The sequence below is a fragment of the Manis javanica genome, chromosome 3 (genome assembly GCF_040802235.1).
Source record: "Manis javanica isolate MJ-LG chromosome 3, MJ_LKY, whole genome shotgun sequence".
Lineage (NCBI taxonomy): Eukaryota > Metazoa > Chordata > Mammalia > Pholidota > Manidae > Manis > Manis javanica.
Window position 1 is genome coordinate 98,755,748 of NC_133158.1, and position 17,599 is coordinate 98,773,346.

A 17,599-nucleotide genomic window follows, 5' to 3' on the forward strand; every position below is an offset into this window, starting at 1 on the left:
TCCTGGTACATACCCTGCCCTTTGGAGGACCAGGAGCCTCACCCAAATGGACCTAAAAAAATTATGACCAGACTTGACAGCATGTAGTTTCACTGAAGTGCTGAAAGCCCTGGAGAAAAAGAAATCTTGTCCTTTTCCTTGTTCCTTTCTCCCCTAGACCACTGCAGAAAAATGAAGAGTTTTTATTTTTGAACATAGATGAGAATAGACTAGACTTTCTATATTGCTTTCAATTCTAGGATGTCCTGTGGTATCTAGAGCTACCTTGAACCTACTGGGAAATCCAGTGATTGTCCCTACTTCTAAACCCCCCGTATAAAAGCTGCCATAGATATACAGATGGCTCTGAACTAGGCCCTGCATAATTTCATAAGAGGAGCCATGAGAGAACTCAGCATGACATTAGAGTGGAAATAGGGTAGGATCCTCCAACAACTCTCCTGCAATCTTTCATGACCAATCTTCATTCGCGTTAGAAATACTATTTAGATGTTTAGTCTGAGTGCAATCTGTTTCTCTCAGCCACATTCTCTCCGAAGCCATATTCAGGAAAGGGATATACTCTATGAACTGAGTGATAAACAAACTGATTTCTTATTTCTAATACCTGATTATACTATGACCTTGTGGGGGGATGGGGTAGAGGATGAATCATCTTTCCCAGCATTTTAAGTTCTCTTCTTCCAGTTCAGAATCCAATTCAATTCAACAGCCACTTACTAGACACTTGATGTGACAGATATTCTACAGTGCCAATAAACCAGAGGAAGTCAGAAGTAGCCCTCATTCTCATAAGAGTATATATTATTAAATACAATGACAATGTCATGAGGTAAATCCTTCACTCCTTCCTTCCTTTTTTCCTCTTTCTCCCTTCCTTTCCTTCCTCCCTCCCTTCTCTTTTTTCTCTCCAGCTTTATTGAGATAAAAATTGACATACCACATCGTGTATGTTTAAGGTTTACAACGTGATGATTTGACACACATATGTATTGTGAAATGTTTACAACAGAGTACTTAACACTTCCATCATCTCACCAAATTACCTTTTGGGTGTATGATAAGAACATTCGTTTTTAAAGTTTTGCCTTTCCACAGAGGTTTTAATAAAATAAATATTGATTCCACCTATCATTGCTCTATAGCACCTTTCACTCACCAATTGAAAACATCAATTCCCCCTACAGTAGGTATCATAAAAGCAGTAACTCCCTTTGCAGTGACCTAGAGAGCAAGGAGGACTTTCTCAAGGTCACCTTTTACTTTCCTGATGCACACAGAGCGAGAACCCACAACTCTGCTCTTTGGTAGAGGCAGCTCGCAGACTGCACTTAGCTTCCACCAACTATAATGCACTACTGGTGATTTTCATCTACTTCTCCATGAAAACATGATAGAATGCACCTCTTCCCAGGGTTATTTCCATAGATACTGTATTTATTATATTAATGTTTGTCACTTGGATGTCATTTAATGAATGTCGGCATGAGGGAGGGAGGAGATAGAATGTTCACTGAAAGAAGCTGTGCCATTAATTCAAATGGATGGTAAAGACAAGTGTGCACATTCACATGGCCATATGGGGGCTGTTTTAGGACACTGAAGCAGTTAATTTTGTTTTAAAGACATAAGCTTAGATAAAATAGGTACTTTTTACTTTGTTGAGAATTCAAATTATAAAGCATGCAAGCTTCAGATCAAATGATATGTGATTCTCCCCCACCCCCACCTTATCTGAGGAATGTAATGTCCTTACAATAGCCCACTTCTTGAACTCTTTCCAATTTCAGATATTTTCTCTCTCTTTTAATGCCTCATTGCTTTTGCATCAATTACAGCCTGACCTAAAGCTGCACTGGAAGTGGAAGTGATATATAGTGGAATCCATTTAAATGAATTTCTGATGAAAGAATAAAACTGTTAGAATAAATTTACTGCACACAAATTTATACAAATCCCATATATGCTCTGAAATCCTCTTAAATGAAAAACTGATGAAAGATTAAAATGTTAAATGAATTAAAATCCACCATACTGGTGAAATATAATGATGATTTGACCTACTAAATGAATAGCCAAAATGAAGATATAAATTTAAGTGGCTCCAATGTATGTCAATTTTAAATGTGTGGTGAGCCAGCACAGCACAAAAATATGGCTGTCACTATTAAAGGAACACATTCTTTGTTGAACCAGTCATTATTTAGAAACGCCTATATTGGTTCTTTGCATGATGAAAAAGGCAAAATATTCTCTTTCTCACACACAATATTATGCATTAACCTTTCCCTCTTTTCTAATCCTTCATCATTTGATCTCTTCAGGTTATATTTCAGTTTGCATATAGTACCTAAGGGGTGAATAAGAATTGGTGGCAGGGGAGGGACCCCTCAGCAGGGGTCCTTACTAAAATAGAACTAATATCTTGCTCACAGAATATGCATTAGCCAAAAGCTAATATTAGGATATAAATTTTCAGTGAGACATAGGGAGTTAGCCAAGCAATTCCTATTAAGAATGACTACCCTGCCCACCTAATTTTGAATTTAACACTTAAAAAAAATTTAAAAAAAAACAATAGCAGTTAAAATAAGTTTGCTAATTGGTTTCTTACCCAGAATAATTATAAGTTCCAATTCAATTCATTTTAGGGTACAGGTGATATGTGCTTTTTGGTGTTGGTCACTCAAAAATCATACTCACTAAGTGAATATGGCACAACTGGAAGCTTGTGGTCATTGCCAAGAAAAACAAAAATGCAATTGCACTATGGAAAACTTCACCCATCAGTCTTCTGACCTTTGATCAAATGGAATTATAGCCATTTGCAATTAGAAGCCAAGGCCAGGGAGAGGTCATTATCCCCAAAGGCATCTCTGGTAGTGCCCAAATTTCTGGGCATATGGCCATATGCATGTGACCACTAATTCAAACACATCTACTGACCATTGTCGATGATGCTGTACCGTCTTAAAGGACCAGGAAGGGTGCGGTTTCTATGCTAATTAGGTCTGGCTAATCCTCAACCTCCTTCTAGGGAGGAATAGAAGGTTGCTTCTAAAGGGCTTTTGAATTTTTCATCAACCATAAATATTCCTGGATGTGGTATGTCCCACATGTCAGTGGAATCCCTAATGAGGAGGGAATCTCAGGGCCTAATTGCAAATCATCCAGGGTGGTCTGTGTTGGCAGTTGGCATAGCCTTGAGGTAAATGTCTTGGGCACTGCAGCATCCCTTAAATTAAAAGTCTACAGGCCAGGTACTTTACCTTTACTAGAGAAGAATCCTGACCTGTAGGAGACACAGAGATACAGTTCCATCTAAGATAGAGATGATGGAAAAAGAGGCAGTTAGAAATGAATGGGAGCAGTGCTCTGAGAGGGGTAAGCAGGGAATGGAAAGGAAGAAGTACTGTCTAAACTGAAACCTAAAGGATGAGTAGATGTTAAATAGGTAAGAGGGATGTATAAATAAGAGGACGGCAACACCTACCAGTTGACTTCATTTTGTGAATCCATATGTCCTAATATGTGAATTTATAGGTTCTTCATTAACATACAGATATTGTCATTTCTCAAATAAATAATAGGAATATTTAACTCCACCAAGTGTTTAATATTCTTTGAATAGCTGATGAATATCCACAGCTTATACTTACGATTTGTTTCTGTACATGTGTCTACCCAATAGGTCAGGTTCATCATGTAAAATTAAACTTATTGGCATTACTGTTATCACTAAGGTCATCTTAGGGCCTAAAGATTTCCAGTACTTAAAGTCAGATTGAAAAAGAATTCTGATATCACTAAGTTAAAGTATAAGTATGTGAAATTGCTGAGGATAAAAATCTATATTACCTAAAAATATGCATAAAAACCCTTAAATATGACTTTTTACAAAAATATGGTTAAAAAACATAAAAATCCATAAAAATATGTGTGCAAATAATTTTCAGATATTCACCAAAATGAATTTATCTTCACTTAATTTTAACTTAAAATCTAAAAATTAATTAGAATTATAGAATATGATGAATAAAAATTATACATACATATATGAAATGGGCATTAAAATCAACATGAGAGACAACTAGGAAAGTCTAAAAAATTATTTTTGAACACTTTAAAGACTTCTTTTTCTCAAGTCATTCTCTTCGACTTCTATTTTAAATGTAGTAGAAATTGGACAAACAACTAATTGGAAAACCAAGAACATTCCAAATTCCACATTACAAATCAAACTGGCCTGTAGACTTTTAATTTAAGGGATGCTGCAGTGCCCAAGATATTTACTTCAAGGCTATGCCAACTACCAACACAGGCCACCCTGGATGATTTGCAATTAGGTCCTGAGATTCCCTCCTCATTAGGAATTCCACTGACATGTGGGACATACCACATCCAAGAATATTTATGGTTGATGAAAAATTCAAAAGCCGTTTAGAAGCAACCTTCTATTCCTCCCTAGAAGGATCTAATAATCCATTTTTATATGCATTTAATCTTTTCTAGCCTGAGACTTGGCATAAAGTGAGGTGAAAGGGATTATGAGTATGTGGTTCACCTGATGGTGATTCAGGCTTCTCCATACATATGAGTTCTCTGCCGATGTGTCTTGGAATCATCTACCAGGGAGTTTTTATAAAAGTTTCCAGCAGAGTAAGCCTCTGATCACCTACATCAGATTTCCCTGGAGAGCCTGGACTTCCAAAATGCATATTCCTTGACCCATACTACATCTATTGGATCAGAACTGAGGAGAAGGGTTAGTAAACTGAGTTTTAACAACAACAAAAAATTCACAAAATAGTTTTATGCATGCCTCTGTTTTTAAAATGGTGAACCATGATAGAAGCTAAGTCTTCAAATCATGAAACCTTTACATGGACCCCAGAAACTCAACTTCACTGTTGACCAGGATTGTGACTGAGAATAACAGAACGATTGGAAAGAATAAAAAATAGCACTGGTAGCATCTAGAGAAATTGGAGGGGATCTCAATAGTGCTAAGAAGGAAGACAGATTCTCTCCCAGCTAAGATGCAATAGTGCTCATGAGGAATTCAAGTCCTCTAATGGAAAGTCAACAGCCTGTGAGAAATCATTAGGGAAAATGAGTGAGAAAGGGTGCTGAACTCTGGAGTTCTGGCAGGGATCACAAACACTGGGTCAAGTCCAATGCAGGTCCTCAAAAAATTTTCGTTGCATGATGGATGGGTTGGAGTGGTGGATGAATGGAAATTCTGGGTCTTTTCAGTGTGTCAGTATATTGAGAACTACAGCTATGGATATTCCTGGAAAATGTGACTTTATGTGTTTCAATCACAAAGATATTCTACAAATCCAATTGTGAATTACCATTAAAGTGTTTGCATATGTCACACACTAGACAGTCTCATAGGTTATGTATATAGATACCTGTAAGAGGTACATCGAGTAGTGTGGATGCTTTGTGCCAGGACCAATCTAAAGCAAGAGTCCCAAGTATAAACAGCTGTGATTAATTCATGCCTTTTGGACAGAAACTATTGACAGAATTGATCAGATAAGCATCATTTCATCTGAAGCTTCATCTGGAATTTGCTGTGTCAAGAGTATCATGTCAGATTGGGGATTTAAAACAAGCAACAAATAATTTCCTGGCAAAGTGTTAAAAGTAAAAATGTTCTTAGCCTAGAAAACTGGAGGACAAAATTACAGCACTAATTCTGACACTAATTCACTGTGCAAATTTGGGACTGGGTATTTTATAACAATTAATAAAATAACAAAATTGCATTATTCCTAAGGTTAAATCCAGTTGTAATCAGTAATATGCTGGTAAATAGTTAACAACCAAATCTCTAAAATGAAAAAAGCTCTTATGCTTATTAATAAGGAGTAAATACCCTATTGTAGTCTTATTTCAAGCTAATATGTCACTGAATGCAGAGTTGGGGAGAGATGCACAAAACTCTTTCAAGATCATGGGAGATTACATTCTATGGTAACATGGTATTTTATGTAACTATTCCCCAATTTAGAAGTTTGCTTTGTTTTCCTTTTCTGCTCTTTTAATCTTCAAATCCCCCTATATGAAACTTCTGAGTCAAACAGTGTATGTGAACATTTCTAAGGCTCTTGGTAAATATTGCCAAATTATGTCCAGAAAGATTGTACCAATTTACATACACACAAACAGTGAGGAATGAATGTTTCACCATAAAGTTGCAAGCATAGGATATTAATCATTTTTAAAACAGCTTTCTTTGGCAACTTTTTTTCTGAATTTATAGTTCTCATTGGTTAAACATTTACATATATTAGTCAATAATTTATATTCCTCTGCAAAATGTCTGTTCGTGAATTTTCTCATTTGTCTACTGTATTCTTACTAGGTTTTTCTAATAATTTTATAAATATTTTATAAGTCTATGCCTTTGGTAATGTTGAAATGTATGATTTATAAAGTTGTTAAATGTGCAGAAATATTATATCTTTTATAATCTGTGTATCTTTTTCCCATTCCTTCACTAGCTTTTCTGATTTTTATTTTACACTTAATGATTTAAACCATCTGCAATTAATTTGACCTACAGTATGAATAAAGTATTTATAATGCTGTTTTTCCCTAAAAAAAATTTAGATTTCTACCTCTTTTTTCAAAATCTCTCCTTATGACCTAATTTATAATGTCATCATCAAATGTTAAATTTTAATGTATGTAGAGATCTGTTTTTGATCATATGGAACTTTTCTATTTATCTACTCAGGTCAGTATCTTCCTATTATAATATATACCCTATTATAAGCAATCTCAATATCTAACAGGTAAGTTCCTATTAGTTTTACTTTTTCAGTTTTCTTAAATTTTTTTATAGGTTAATTTTTTCAGATATGTGTTAGAATTATTTTAGCCTGTTTAAAAAAACTGGGCTTTTATATCTATTTTATTAACTGTATATACTATTTGAATCTTTCCAATGTACAATTAAGTCTTCTTTTTTAAATTTCCTGGTCAATCTTGTGTTTTTCTTTATGTAACTTGTTGAAGTTATTAGTAGCTATATAATGCTTTTCATGCTACTATAAACAGAATCTGTTTTCACATAAATGTGTTACAATCCACATATTTTGTTAACAAGTTGTTAGTAAGTAGAAAAGCCATTGGTATTATCTGTCACTTATACATAATACTTTTTAAAATTAGTCTTGAAGAGTTATATGCATATCATATGTAAATGATTTGTTTCAGCTTTACATCTATGTTGATCAGAAATTTAAAATCAATAATAATGAAAATGGTGAACACCTTTTCGTTTTTGGATTTTGAGAAATTTGTCTATTACATGCAGTAGTGAAATTCATTTATGTTTCCACCTTTAAGTATATTTTTAGCTCTTTGACTTAAAAAGCATACTTCTATTTATAGTATTTTAAGAGTATTATTCTATTGTTTCATTGTTTAAAATGGTTGCTTTTAATTCACAAATATTAAATTTTACCAAATGGATTTTTGGCATCTATTGATATGCTTTGAAACCCAGTAAATCAATAGAAAGGATTCATCATTTGTCTGCTTCTCCTATATATGAACCATACTACTGGATAATCAAGTAAGTGATTAGGAGATATTTCTCTGTATAGAAATATTCTAGCTAATAAATAACAAATGGTATAACTCCAGAGAGAGGAAATCCTGGGGCAAATATCTCTAAAACCAAAATCAGTCAAAAGGAGAAAGTTTAAAACCTGTTTATTGCTTACAAACTGTGGTCCGGGGCCGTCTCTTTCCTGCTCTGGCAGAAGCAAGCAAGACCTCCCTGGAACCCCTCAGGTTCAGATAAGCCCTCAGTCACCCAGGTAATTACCCATTGATATGGAGATGAACTACCTGTCTCCACCCCTTAGGAATGCCTGTTGATACGCAGATGCACTAAAGCCAGGTGAGATACTCTGGAAATATTATAATTTTACCCACAGGACAATATATTAGAATTTCACAATTTTGCAAACTCTGAACTAACAGAACAAGATGTTGACCACCAAATACCAATTTTCAGCATGTGTAGAAGACGAAGGAATGTGTTAAACTATACCACAGAGTAGCAATAAGCCAAATACACACTCTGGGAAAGTCTATAGGCAAACAACCTTATTATTTTAAACAAATAAAATGTAACAAAAAAAGATATGAAAGAGAACATATAGATTAAAAGAAAGTTAAAATACAACTCATCAAATTGTACAGTTAAAACATGTGCAATTTATTGCATCTATGGAATATATATTAATAAAATTTTAGAAAAGAAACATCTCAATGTATGGATTTTATTTGTGCCCTGGATTTTTTAAATTACAACTAAAAGAACACATATATGTCATTTGAAAATATCACTGGAAATTTGATTATCTCAAAACATTAATTTTAGGTGTGACTTAAATATTGTGGTTATGCTAAGTCAATCTTTTTCATTAAAGGGACATAATAAATATTTATGGTAAGATAATATGTTCTCTGGAATTTGCTTCAAAGTAATAGGAGAGGGAGAAATGGATAGAGGATGACTGACCTTAGCTGTGTTTACTGGGGCTGAGTGATGGAACTTCATTTACTATGCTGTCTATTATTGTATGATTACAAGTATCCATGTTAAAGGGCAGATTTTGAGAGGATATAATCATGACTTCCATAGACAATAAAATGAACATATTTCAAAGATTGTAATTTATTATTTAATGAGGAAACCAATAAGATGTTACAATTAGTTCAAAGGAGATTTCAAAGAGCTAAACCTTTACAAGTGTATGTAATGCCGAAATGAATCTGCAAAACTGGTTTATTTCATGAGAATGTGGTGGTACTGGTAGGGAATCAATTGTATTTCCACAGGACAAAATGCATTTACATGTCTATATGCAATAATCTTCTGCCTTATATCAGTTATGTGCAATTGTTACAGAGTTGTTTAAAGGCAATAAAAGCTGTAGAAATGCTACAGAATCAGATGACCTAAAAGAATGTGTTTAAGGAACATTTCGTTTTCAATGAAGATAACCAGTTATCTTTTCAGCCATTTCAAAGTTCTTCACAATTTTCCTATAGTCTCTGTGGTAGGCAGAATAGAGGTCCCCACATGTCCATGTTCTAATTCCCAGAGCTAATGATGAATTAGCTTACCTGGTAAAAGAGTAAATTATATAGATGTAATTACACTGAGTATCTCAAGGTTGGGAGATTATCCTGCATTATCCAAGGAGACACAATATAATCACAAGGACACAGATAATGAAAGAGAGAGGCAAGAGAATCAGAATCAGAGAAGGAGATGTCATGATTGAATCAGGGTTGAACTGAACAAAGCAATTGCTGGCTTTGAAAATGGAGGGAGACTGGCCATGAGCCAAGGGATGTGGGCAGCCTTCTAGAAGCCAGAAAAGACAAGGAAAAGATTGTTCCCTAAGGCCTCCAGTAAAATGCAGGCCTGTTGGCATCTTGGTTTTAGCCTAGTGAGACCCATTTCTGACTTCTGACCTCAGAACTATAGGACAATAAATAAATCTGTGCTGTTTTAAGCTACTAAATATGTGATTTTTTTACAGCAGCAATAGGATGTTAATATAATCTCCAAACACCCTCCACTTTAAGATAGTGATTTTATCAAAGAATTATTCTTTATCACAAAAAAGGTATAGCAAAAGTGCTTAAGAAACCTCTTAAAGATTGTTCTGCAAAGCTAGAGCTGTATATGTCAACTACTGAGGCTGAAACTTCTGTTTGCAAGTTTTCATAAGGAATTTCTGACTGGACCTTTATAAACATCTGTTTTTTCTGCTAAGAATAGAAAACAAAGCCCAAGAAAATATCTTCTCCAGATTGCATTTGCAGTCCCTTATAAATCTGAGAGAATTCCTCTATTTCTAAGGATTCCCCAATTTTTTAAGGCTCCTATCCTGCAAGGAAGTAACATCTTACCACCTGTAATACTATATAATCCTATGAGCTGATATTTCTGAGAGGGCTTTGAAGCCAATGGCTACATACATAAAATCAACTTTAGCTTCTTAAAAGTGACATTTCAGGAGCCAGGATGGTGGCGTGAGTAGAGCAGTGGAACTCTCCTCCCAAAACCACATAGAATTATGAAAATATAATAAAGACAACTCTTCCTAAAATAGAGACCAAAGGACACAGGACAACATCAAGACCACATCCACACCTGCGAGAACCCAGCGCCTCGTGAAGGGGGTAAGATACAAGCCCCGGCCTGGCGGGACCCGAGCGCCCCTCCCCCCGGCTCCCAGCGGAGCAGTTTTTTTTTCTTTTTTGGCGAGTGCTTTTTGGAAGCCTTAAAGGTACAGGGACCCCAATACTAGGGAAACAGGGCAGCAAGACCGGTGAGCGGGGGCCTGAGACTGGCGCCAGAGGACAAAGAAAACCGCGCGTTTTTCCCTTTTTTATTGGCGAGTGCTTTTTGGAAGCCTTAAAGGTACAGGGACCCCAATACTAGGGAAACAGGGCAGCAAGACCGGTGAGCGGGTGCCTGAGACCGGCGCCTGAGGACAAAGAAAATTGCGTGTTTTTTTCCTTTTTTTTTTTTTTACTCTTTCATTGTTGCTGTTGTTGTTTTAGTATGGAGAGTGCTTTTTGGAAGTCTTAAAGGGGCAGGACAGGACACTTAGACCAGAGGCAGGGAATCTGGGGATCTCTGGGCACTCTAACCCCCTGGGCAACAGGGAGCACAGAGGCCCATTACAGAGATAAATAGCCTCCCGGCTGCTCCCCCTCCAACAGGGCTCCACCATTTTGGAGGAACAGCCCCAGCCAGGCCAAGCCCACAGAAACAGCGGAGATAAACGCCAGAGCACCCGGGCAGGTAGCAGAAGGCCTGTCTGCGCACAGCTGCCAAGCATAAGCCACTAGAGGTCACTATTCTCCCAGGAGAAGAAGGCCACAAAACAACAAGAAGGGAAGCTCTTCCAGCTGTCACTCATACCAACTCTGCAAACTATCTCTATCACCATGAAAAGGCAAAACTACAGGCAGACAAAGATCACAGAGACAACACCTGAGAAGGAGACAGACCTAACCAGTACTCCTGAAAAAGAATTCAAAATAAAAATCATGAACATGCTGACAGAGATGGAGAGAAAAATGCAAAAGCAATGGGATGAGATGCAGAGAAAAATGCAAGAGCAATGGGATGAAGTCTGGAGGGAAATCACAGATGTCAGGAAGGAGATCACAGAAGTGAAACAATCCCTGGAAGGATTTATAAGCAGAATGGATAAGATGCAAGAGGCCATTGAAGGAATAGAAACCAGAGAACAGGAACATATAGAAGCTGACATAGAGAGAGATAAAAGGATCTCCAGGAACGGAACAACACTAAGAGAACTATGTGACCAATCCAAAAGGAATAATATTCGTGTTATACAGGTACCAGAAGAAGAAGAAAGAGGAAAAGGGATAGAAAGTCTCTTTGAAGAAATAATTGCTGAAAACTTCCCCAAACTGGGAGAGGAAATAATCGAACAGACCACTGAAATACACAGAACCCCCAACAGAAAGGATCCAAGGAGAACAACACCAAGACACATAATAATTACAATGGCAAGGATCAAGGACAAGGAAAGAGTTTAAAGGCAGCTAGAGAGAAAAAGGTCACCTATAAAGGAAAACCCATCAGGCTAACATCAGACTTCTCAACAGAAACCCTACAGGCCAGAAGACAATGGCATGATATATTTAATGCAATGAAACAGAAGGGCCTTGAACCAAGGATACTGTATCCAGCACGACTATCATTTAAATATGATGGCGGGATTAAACAATTCCCAGACATGCAAAAGCTGAGGGAATTTGCTTCCCACAAACCACCTCTACAGGGCATCTTACAGGGACTGCTCTAGATGGGAGCACTCCTAAAAAGAGCACAGAACAAAACACACAACATATGAAGAATGGAGGAGGAGGAATAAGAAGGGAGAGAAGAAAAGAATCTCCAGACAGTGTATATAACAGCTCAATAAGAGAGCTAAGTTAGGCAGTAAAATACTAAAGAATCTAACCTTGAACCTTTGGTAACCACGAATCTAAAGCCTACAATGGCAATAAGTACATATCTCTCAAGTTACCCTAAATGTAAATGGACTTAATGCACCAATCAAAAGACACAGAGTAATAGAATGGATAAAAAAGCAAGACCCATCTATATGCTGCTTACAAGAAACTCACCTCAACCCCAAAGACAAGCACAGACTAAAAGTCAAAGGATGGAAAAACATATTTCAGGCAAACAAAAGTAAGAAGAAAGCAGGGGTTGCAGTACTAATATCAGACAAAATAGACTTCAAAACAAAGAGAGTAACAAGAGATAAAGAAGGACACTACATAATGATAAAGGGCTCAGTCCAACAAGAGGATATAACGATTCTAAATATATATGCACCCAACACAGGAGCACCAGCATTTGTGAAACAAATACTATCAGAACTAAAGAGGGAAATAGACTGCAATGCATTCATCTTAGGAGACTTCAACACACCACTCACCCCAAAGGATAGATCCACTGGGCAGAAAATAAGTAAGGACACACAGGCATTGAACAACACACTAGAACAGATGGACCTAACAGACATCTATAGAACTCTACATCCAAAAGCAACAGGATATACATTCTTCTCAAGTGCACATTGAACATTCTCCAGAATAGACCACATACTAGCCCACAAAAAGAGCCTCAGTAAATTCCAAAATATTGAAATTCTACCAACCAATTTTTCAGACCACAAAGGTATAAAACTAGAAATAAATTCTACAAAGAAAACAAAAAGGCTCACAAACACATGGAGGTTTAACAACATGCTTCTAAATAATCAACGGATCAATGAACAAGTCAAAATAGAGATCAAGGAATATATAGAAACAAATGACAACAACAACACAAAGCCCCAACTTCTGTGGGACGCAGCGAAAGCAGTCTTAAGAGGAAAGTATATAGCAATCCAGGCACACCTGAAGAAGGAAGAACAATCCCAAATGAATAGTCTAACATCACAATTATCAAAACTGGAAAAAGAAGAACAAATGAGGCCTAAAGTCAGCAGAAGGAGGGACATAATAAAGATCAGAGAAGAAATAAACAAAATTGAGAAGAATAAAACAATAGCAAAAATCAATGAAACCAAGAGCTGGTTCTTTGAGAAAATAAACAAAATAGATAAGCCTCTAGCCAAACTTATTAAGAGAAAAAGAGAATCAACACAAATCAACATAATCAGAAATGAGAATGGATAAACCACAACAGACTGCACAGAAATACAAAGAATTATTAAAGACTACTATGAAAACCTATATGCCAACAAGCTGGAAAACCTAGAAGAAATGGACAACTTCCTAGAAAAATACAACCTCCCAAGACTGACCAAGGAAGAAACACAAAAGTTAAACAAACCAATTACGAGCAAAAAAATTGAAACGGTAATCAAAAAACTACCCAAGAGCAAAACCCCGGGGCCAGACGGATTTACCTCGGAATTTTATCAGACACACAGTGAAGACTTAATACCCATTCTCCTTAAAGTGTTCCAAAAAGTAGAAGAAGAGGGAATACTCCCAAACTCATTCCATGAAGCCAACATCACCGTAATACCAAAACCAGGCAAAGACCCCACCAAAAAAGAAAATTACAGACCAATATCCCTGATGAATGTAGATGCAAAAATACTCAATAAAATATTAGCAAACATAATTCAACAGTATATCAAAAGGATCATACACCATGACCAAGTGGGATTCATCCCAGGGATGCAAGGATGGTACAATATTCGAAAATCCATCAACATCATCCACCACATCAACAAAAAGAAAGACAAAAACCACATGATCATCTCCATAGATGCTGAAAAAGCATTTGACAAAATTCAACATCCATTCATGATAAAAACTCTCAGCAAAATGGGAATAGATGGCAAGTACCTCAACATAATAAAGGCCATATATGATAAACCCACAGCCAGCATTATACTGAACAGCAAGAAGCTGAAAGCATTTCCTCTGAGATCAGGAACCAGACAGGGATGCCCACTCTCCCCACTGTTATTTAACATAGTACTGGAGGTCCTCGCCACGGCAATCAGACAAAACAAAGAAATACAAGGAATCCAGATTGGTAAAGAAGAAGTTAAACTCTCACTATTTGCAGATGATATGATACTGTACATAAAAAACCCTAAAGACTCCACTCCAAAACTACTAGAACTGATATCGGAATATAGCAAAGTTGCAGGATACAAAATTAACACACAGAAATCTGAGGGTTTCCTATACACTAACAATGAACCAATAGAAAGACAAATCAGGAAAACAATTCCATTCACCATTGCATCAAAAAGAATAAAATACCTAGGAATAAACCTAACCAAAGAAGTGAAAGACCTATACCCTGAAAACTACAAGTCACTCCTAAGAGAAATTAAAGGGGACACTAACAAATGGAAACTCATCCCCTGCTCATGGCTAGGAAGAATTAATATCGTCAAAATGGCCATCCTGCCCAAAGCAATATACAGATTTGATGCAATCCCTATCAAATTACCAGCAACATTCTTCAAGGAATTGGAACAAATAATTCAAAAATTCATATGGAAACACCAAAGACCCCAAATAGCCAAAGCAATCCTGAGAAAGAAGAATAAAGTAGGGGGGATCTCACTCCCCAACTTCAAGCTCTACTACAAAGCTATAGTAATCAAGACAATTTGGTACTGGCACAAGAACAGAGCCACAGACCAGTGGAACAGATTAGAGACTCCAGAAATTAACCCAAACATATATGGTCAATTAATATTTGATAAAGAAGCCATGGACATACAATTGCAAAATGACAGTCTCTTCAACAGATGGTGCTGGCAAAACTGGACATCTCCATGTAGGAGAATGAAACTGGACCTTTGTCTTACCCTATATACAAAGGTAAATTCAAAATGAATCAAAGACCTGAATGTAAGTCATGAAACCATTAAACTCTTGGAAAAAAACATAGGCAAAAACCTCTTAGACATAAACATGAGTGACCTCTTCTTGAACATATCTCCCCGAGCAAGGAAAACAGCAGCAAAAATGAGCAAGTGGGACTACATTAAGCTGAAAAGCTTCTGTACAGCAAAAGACACCATCAATAGAACAAAAAGGAACCCTACAGTATTGGAGAATATATTTGAAAATGACAGATCCGATAAAGGCTTGACGTCCAGAATATATAAAGAGCTCACACACCTCAACAAACAAAAAAACAAATAACCCAATTAAAAAATGGGCAGAGGAACTGAACAGACAGTTCTCTAAAAAAGAAATACAGATGGCCAACAGACACATGAAAAGATGCTCCACATCGCTAATTATCAGAGAAATGCAAATTAAAACTATAATGAGGTATCACTTCACACCAGTAAGGATAGCTGCCATCCAAAAGACAAACAACAACAAATGTTGGCGAGGCTGTGGAGAAAGGGGAACCCTCCTACACTGCTGGTGGGAATGTAAATTAGTTCAACCATTGTGGAAAACAGTATGGAGGTTCATCAAAATGCTCAAAACAGACTTACCATTTGACCCAGAAATTCCACTCCTAGGAATTTACCCTAAGAACGCAGCAATCAAGTTTGAGAAAGACAGATGCACCCCTATGTTTATCGCAGCACTATTTACAATAGCCAAGAATTGGAAGCAACCTAAATGTCCATTGGTAGATGAGTGGATAAAGAAGATGTGGTACATATACACAATGGAATACTACTCAGCCATAAGAAGAGGAAAAATCCTACCATTTGCAGCAACATGGATGGAGCTGGAGAGTATTATGCTCAGTGAAATAAGCCAAGTGGAGAAAGAGAAATACCAAATGATTTCACTCATCTGTGGAGTATAAGAACAAAGAAAAACTGAAGGAACAAAACAGCAGCGGAATCACAGAACCCAAGAATGGACTAACAGGTACCAAAGGGAAAGGAACTGGGGAGGATGGGTGGGCAGGGGGTGATAAGGGGGGGAAGAAGAAGAGGGGTATTAAGATTAGCATGCATGGGGGGGAGGGAGAAAGAGGAGGGAGGGCTCTACAATACAGAGAGGACAAGTAGTGATTCTACATTTTGCTATGCTGATGGACAGTGACCGTAAGGTGGTTTTTAGGGGGGACCTGATATAGGGGAGAGCATAGTAAACATAGTATTCTTCATGTAAGTGTAGATTAAATATTTAAAAAAAATAAAAAATAAATAAAAAAAAGAAAGAAAGAAAAGAGGGCTTCCTCCTTGATAGGATAAAACAATTGGTAAATCAAAGATTAACGCATGCTCTAAGTATGCTTAATGTTGATCACTTAAAGGGTGTCAGATGATCAACTATGGAGGTACTCTTTTCTGATATTATTCCTTTCTCTTAATAAGAAAAGAAAGAAAGAAAGAAAGAAAGAAAAGCAGTTCCTGTGTGCTGACCTCCATGAGTTCTACACAGTGGTATAGAGGACATGTCAAAGTGTGGGCAAAGGGTCTGTTTGTTTCTATGCAGATCAAGGCCTAGCTTGGCTACCCAGAAAATGAACTAAGATACGATATGAGGAGGAGCTTCCGGCATCAGCACTCTCTGGAGGACTCGTGCCTGGGGATGATTATCAAAAAGCCTCCACAGGGATCCGGGCGATGCTGCGGGTGTGGCTGCGTCCACCCCACCATTTCCTGGACTTGCCATTGGAATGAGGAGGGAGGTGTCTAGGCTGGCATGTCCATACAGTGAGACAACGAATTTGACCGGATCTGTACTGTTGGAACTCAATCAGGAGTTGGGAGGGGTGCAAGTTGTAGCGCTCCAAAATCCTACGACTATAGACTATCTACGGTTAAAAGAACATATGGGATGTGAACAGATCCCAGAAATGGTTTGCTTTAATTTGTCTGATTTCTCTCAGACTGTTGAAGTACAGTTGGACAATATCCAGCATATCATAGACTAATTTTCACAAATGCCTAGGGTGCCTAAATGGTTTTCTTGGCTTCACTGGAGATGGCTGGTAATTATAGATTTGCTTTGTTTATGTCACCGTATTCCTATTATGTAAATATGTGTGTGCAAGTTAGTTAGTAGTTTAAAACCTATACATACTTAAGGTACTCTACAAGAAGATATGTCTAAGAAATAATCAATCCTCCCATGTTTTCTTCCATATGCTACCTCTATAGCTTTTCTTCTTCCTTCCTAATTACAACCCTTAAATAGAATTTGTGCCTCATATCGAATTTACCGAGTATCATAATTCCTCCAAGTGGTAAAGATACCTCGAGACAAGTGCTGGGCATAGAAGCCACAGGGCATAAATCTGCAAAGAAGTAAAAAGCTAACCTTTTCAAACAACATGGCTTCTCTCTCACTTGCCAACTTTACATTTCCCTGTATGGCCCCGGAAGATGACTGGTTAGCCAGAGACGGGTAAGATTCCTCAAGGGAGGAACAACCTAAGACAGGCACAGTCGCAGGGGGGCCATCAGGTGAGAAATTGGGGAACAATAGTGGTGAAGCTTAGAACCTCACCCTCCCCTGTGTTGAGAGAAAGCTTCTGCATCCA

General features: G+C 37.2%; 1 protein-coding gene across 5 annotated transcripts in view; it reads right to left on the bottom strand.

Moving 5' to 3' along the window:
- Positions 1 to 17,599, bottom strand: part of SAMSN1 (SAM domain, SH3 domain and nuclear localization signals 1) — a 448,469-nt gene that overhangs the window by 185,926 nt on the left and 244,944 nt on the right. The window lies entirely within an intron of this gene.